At 39.5% G+C, this 6,179-nt stretch overlaps 1 pseudogene; it reads right to left on the bottom strand.

The window, feature by feature from the left end:
• Positions 1 to 6,179, bottom strand: part of LOC117283743 — a 16,566-nt pseudogene that overhangs the window by 9,387 nt on the left and 1,000 nt on the right.

Genomic DNA, 6,179 nt, shown 5'->3' with positions numbered 1-6,179 from the left:
CAGTTGACTGCTGGAACTCACTATGTAGTTCAGACTGGTCTCGAACTCACAGCAATCCTCTTGTGTCAGCCTCCTGAGTGCTGGGATTACAGGCATGCACCACCACTCCCGGCTGTTTTTAGTATTTTGTCTTGCTATGTAGTTTTAGGCTAACCTTGAACTCACTATGTAGCCCAGGCTGGTAGGGATCTCAAAGTAATCCTCCCAAGTGCTGGGATTACAGGTATGTATGGGGTTTTGAATTGAAATTGCTTCTGTTTTTACTTTTAAAATATCTATTGAAAATTTGAAGACTTGGAAGGTTTAGCTAAGTCATAATATTATGCTGTGCCTAAAATTTACTAGCTGTACCAGTGATGCTAGCCAGGCCAGGGTGAGGCAGATTGCTATTTTGTGTTGGTTGTCCACAAGGTTTGATGAAGAGTCATTAGCTGCTGTGGTTTCTGTATGGGACCTTAAGAAGATGCTTTGTAGTAGAAGATGGCCACAGTGTAGGTGTCTGCATTTTTTTAAAAACAAAAATGAGATTTCGTACATTCATTTAACTGTTTTGAATTCAATTTGCATCTTGTCTCTGGCTGACTTGGATCTAGGGGCTCATTTGATGTCATCTGGGCACTATTTTCAGCTTTTCTCTTTTATATACTGACTTTGTATACTTTTGAGTTTTATTTTCAGCCAAACTTTCCTCTCATGAGGGCAAAGTTGGCCCCCAGTAGCTCCAAGCTAAGGATTTTCCTTACCCTCTGTGCCACTTCAGCAGATTGTAGCTTTTTGGGTTTTTTTTTGGGGGGGGTAATGGGGATCGAACTCAGGACCTTGTACTTGAGGGGCAGTTGGCAGAACTACTGAGCTAAATCCCCGGCTCTTGTAGCTTTTTGTTTCTTAAAAAATAATCCTAGCACTCAGGAGGCTGAGGTAGGAGGATTGCTGTGAGTTTGAGACCAGCCTAGGCTCTACATAGTGAGTTCCAGGTCAGTCTCAACTAAATAATGAGACCTTGTCTCAAAAAAAAAAGAAAAAAAATCATAGACTTCATTTTTTAGAGCAGTTTTAGGTTTGCAGAAAAAAACCCTAAAATTTCTATATTTCCCTCCCCTGCCCAGTTTGTCCTTTTATTAACATCTTTCATTACTTTGATACCTTTGTTACAATTTATGAGCCAATATTGATACATTATTACAGCCCCCACCCCTGGGTCTCCCTTTGTAATTCAGGCTGGCCTTAAATTTAGTAGCCCAGGCTAGCCTCCTACTTGCCTCAGCCTCCCCAATGCTGGGATTATAGGCATGTGCCACCACACTCCAGTATCCCTTATTTTATATTAAAGTTCAGTCTGAACCAGATTGTGTTGGCTAGCACTGAATAAACAGTTCTTTGGGCTTGAACAGATGCCTAATACCAAATCTCAATACTCCCCAGGACAGTGGTACAATTTTTGTAGTTGATGAACCTATATTGACATTTTTGTCATCCAGAGTCCATAACTTATATAAGAGGATTCGTTCTTGTTGAACTTCCTAGGAGTTTTCTGATACCATATCATATAGCAGTTTCACTGACTTAAAAAATGTTCTGTGTTCTAACTTCTCCCCCTACTACTGGCAATCACTAAGTATCGTACAGATTGAATAATACTGTATGTAATTTTAAGATTTGCTTCATTTGCTTAGTGATGTGGATTTAAGTGTTTCCCATGTCTTTTCATGGCTTGACAGCTCATTTCTTATCAGTTAATAGTTTCACATTGCTCAGATATATTAGTTTATCCACTCACTTACTGAGTGGGATCCTGATTGCTTCTCATAATTGGCATACTGCTAATTTTGACAATAGTTCAGCATTTTTAAAATCAAAAATCGTAATAAGAGTAGAATTATAGCAAAAGTATCCTTTCTCTTGACTTTATTACCATCAGCAGCAAATATTTATTGATAGCTCATTATTATAGGGTATAACGCTGGGTGGGTGCCTTAGTTACTTTTCTCTCTTGTTGCTGAGACAAAATACCTGACACCCAAAGTTAAAAGAGGAAAGGTTTTTTTAGCTCACGGTTTTACAGCGGTTTCAGCCAGCTGGATCCAAGGGAGGGTGGCATTGCAGAGAAGAAACAGTTTATGGCAGCCAGAGGTTAGTAAAACAAGCAAGGACCTATATTTTTTATTTATTTATTTTCATTGAGTTTATTGGTACTTTTTAGATAAATAGTACAGTTACATTCATCGTTGGGATCTTGAACCTTTACATGACAGGTCTTGGTTCTCATTTTTCCCTCATACCCTTGCCCTCCTTTCACCCCTCTACCCTTCCCTATTTACAAAGACTTTGTTTCCATTTTTCCCTTTTCTCATATTTTTTCTTTTCCTTTCCCCTTCCCCTCCCACTTCCTTTAGCCCTTTTCTTCCTATTTCACAGTATCAATTATACAATTTAGATCTTATTTACACTTTTAGTTTCTCATACCAGAGAGTATTCGGTATTTACATGTGTGTCCTATTTATTTCACTTAAGAGTATGGCTTCACTATGCCTCCGTTTTCCTGTGAATGACTCTAGTTTCTCATTCTTTATGGCTGAGTAGTATTCCATTTTATAGAAAAACCGCATCTTCTTTATCCATTCTCCAGTTGATGGGCAATTGGGCTGTTTCCAAGTTTTAGCTATTACAAACTGGCCGCTAGAAATATAGGTGTGCATATATTGCTGTGGTATGATTCTTTTAGTTCTTTTGAAAAGATACCCAGCAGAGGGATATCTGGGTCAAATGAACCTCTAACCCCAGCTCTTTGAGGTATCTCCATATTGATCTCCATAGTGGTTGCACCAGTCTGCACTCCCACCAACAACGGAGAAGGGTTTCTTTCTTCCCACAGTCCTACCAACATTTGTTATTTGGTTGATTTCTTTCCTTTTTTTTTCCAATTTAGAGTATTATTTCCAGTTGGTTGATTTCTTGATACCATCCATTCTTTGTGGGTGAGGTGGAATCTCAGTGTTGCTTTATCTGCATCTCTTAAATGACCAGTGATGTTGAACATTTTTTCATATATTTATTTGCTACTTTTACTTCTTTGTCTAAGAAATGTCTGTTCATTTCAGATGTGCCCCCCACCCCCGCTTTTGTTTTTTTGAGACAGGGTCTCATCCATGCAGTTGAGGCTGACCTGGAACTCACTGTGTAGCCTAAGCTGGTCTTGAAATCACAGTGATCCTCCTGCCTCAGCCTCCTGAATGCTGGGATTACAGGCATGCGCCAACATGCCCGGCTTAGACGCCCATTTTTTAATTGGTTTTTGTATTGGGGGGGCTGATTTTTTTGAGTTCTTTATATATTTTAGATAATAGTCAAGCGAGGGTCTTTAATAGCATCTTTCTGCCCCTTTTATCTTTTTTGTTTGTTTGTTTGTTTTGTTTTTTGAGACAGGGTCTCACTATGTAGTTGAGACTGACCTGGAACTCACTTTGTAGCCCAGGATGGTCTTGAACTCACAGGGATCCTCCTGCCTCAGCCTCCCCAGTGCTGGGATTACAGGCATGTGCCACCACACTCAGCTTGCCCCTTTTATCCAGGCTGTTTAGGAGATTAGCACTGACATCTAGTCCTAATCCCCTTGATCTAGCATTGCACCATGAATCAATCCCAGTGTCACACACTCTAGACCCAGTCAATTCTGAAAAAAACTCCTCCCCTAACACGTGAGGCTTTTGGGGGACATCTAGACATACCTGTAACAATGGGATATGCTGTAGAGTGGGTTGTGATTAAGAATATGGGTTCTGGAGAACTTTGGAGAAAATTCTGACTTCAGTATTGATTCTCTTAAGTTTGCTAACTTCCTAACTTTGCATCTTAGTGTGTATTTACATATACTTAAGTTATTTCAGATGGAACTTTGAAATCTGTTCTTAGGTTTTAAGCCTTCGTTGTTTCTTTTGGTTTTTCTCATCTGTCAAATTATAGAATAGAAGTTTAAGACTTCTATTCTTTTGTATGTATGTTTTTTTGTTTTGGTACCGGGGATCGAACTCGGGTCCTTGCGCTTGCAAGGCAGGCGGCAGCACCACTGAGCTAAATCTCCAGCCCTGTATGTATGTATGTATTACAGTGCTAGGACCTCAAACCTGCTAGGCAAGCCTGTTATGACTAAGCTATATTCCTGGGTCTCATCTTAATTTTTGGAAAATAGTTATTTTGGATATAGAATTTTTTGTAAATTTTTTTCTTTGACTCTGTCTTTCACTTCCCTCTAGTCTTTATTGTTTCTATTGAAAAGTCAGCTGTAATCTTACTGTGTTTCCCCATATAGGTTTTATTTTTTCATTTTCTTTTCCTTTTTTTTTTATGGCTGGGTCTCTATATGTAGCTGAATGTAGCCTTGAATTTGTGGCATTCCTCCTTCCTCAGCCTCCTGAATGCTGGGATTACAGCTATGCGCCACCATGTCCAGCCCCCCACCCCATAACAGAGATTGTACCCAGGGACTTTCCACTGAGCTACATCCTCAGTGCTTTTTGTTTTTTGTTTTGTGAAAGGATCTTACTAGGTTGCCAAAGCTTGGCTTGAACTCAGAATCAGCCTGCCTTAGCCTTTTGAGTAGCTGGAATTAGATGTATTTCTTTTAACATTTTTATTGTGATTTATCTGTGGCTTTCTTAACATTTGTCCTAAAGCTAACTTAATGTGTAGATTTATTTTTTTCAATAAATTTGGGATATTGTGCCAGGGAAGGGTGATTTATAGCATCGATGTGTTTTAGAGGTGCTTTGTCCAACATCCAGTAATGTCTCTGTCCCTCAAGTCAGGCTTAAGCCTCAAAGAGAAGCCTTATTTTGGCAGTGCTTGCAAGAGATTTGCTTATCAATACATGGCTGCAGGCTGGATGTGAAAAGTGGATGTCCTACCTCTGCTGGGAGGGTAGCTGAAGGGACTGTAAGGCAGACTAATACTGACTGTGTAGTACTATTTTTTTGTTTGTTTGTTTGGTTTGTTTTGAGTCAGGGTCTCACTTTGTAGTTCAGACTGTGATCCTCCTGAGCATGTGCCACCACACCTGGCTGTAGAGTACTGTTCTTGAATGGACTGTTCATCTTGCTGAGCTGGAAGTGTTGATTATAGACATCATTGTCCTTACTACATCTTAATATATTTTTTTGAATACATGTGTCTTCATTTACTGTGTGTCTGTGGGGCATTTCCAGAAATTTTGTTTCTTCAGTTTTGGTGGGGAGTGGATTCATGGAACTCTTCATATTGTCATTGTGGAAGTGAAACTCACAGTATTGTTTCCTGATGGGGATTGAACCTTGGCCTTTTTGTACCACTGAGCTATGACCTAAAAGCCCCCCTCCATTTTTAATATGGTTTAAAATGTCCACCATATAACAGAAGATTTATAATTTAAAAAGATTTAAAATATAAAATATAGCAGTGTTAAAATTGTTTAATTACATGCACATTGCTGTGCATCAGATTGATAGAATTTTTACTTCTTACACTGTTGCTTTTTAAATTTCATAATTGGTATAATTATTATTATTATTTTGGTTTTCTGATACAGGATCAGGATCTTGTCACATAACCAAGGCTGTCCTCAAACTTGAGATCCTCTGCCCCAAAATACTGAGTGCTATTATTACAGGTCTGTACCACCATGCCTGGCTTTGCCTCCTCCTCCTCTTTTTTTTTTCTTTTTTTTGTGTGCCTGTTACTGGGGATCAAACCTAGGACTTTGTTTCTGGGGTATATCCCCAGTCTTGATTGATTGATTGAGGCAAGGTCTTGCTATATAGTGCAGGCTGATTTTGAATTCACTATCCCAGGCTGGGCTCAAACTTGCAGTGACCCTCATGCTTCAGCCTCCCAGGTGCTGGGATTATACAGGTGTGTGCCACCATCCCCAGCCCACAGTCTTCTTTAAGAGGCTGAAAAATTTCAGACACAGCTTTATTGTGAACTGGTCTAGAGATCAACAGCATATGAAAATGTAAATTAGAAGTGGTGAGAGGGCCGGGCATGGTGGCGTATGCCTATAATCTCAGCATTTGGAAGACTGAGGCAGGAAGATCATTGGGAGATTGAGACCAGCCAGGGATACATAGTGAGTGCAAGGCCAGATTGAACTACACAGCAGGAGTGTGTCTCAAAAAAAAAAAAAAAAAAAAAAAAAAAAAAAAAAAAAG

The sequence above is a fragment of the Fukomys damarensis genome, unplaced genomic scaffold (assembly GCF_012274545.1).
Source record: "Fukomys damarensis isolate Sample0158 unplaced genomic scaffold, DMR_v1.0_HiC HiC_scaffold_30, whole genome shotgun sequence".
Taxonomy (NCBI): domain Eukaryota; kingdom Metazoa; phylum Chordata; class Mammalia; order Rodentia; family Bathyergidae; genus Fukomys; species Fukomys damarensis.
This window is presented reverse-complemented; position numbering and strand designations above follow the sequence as displayed.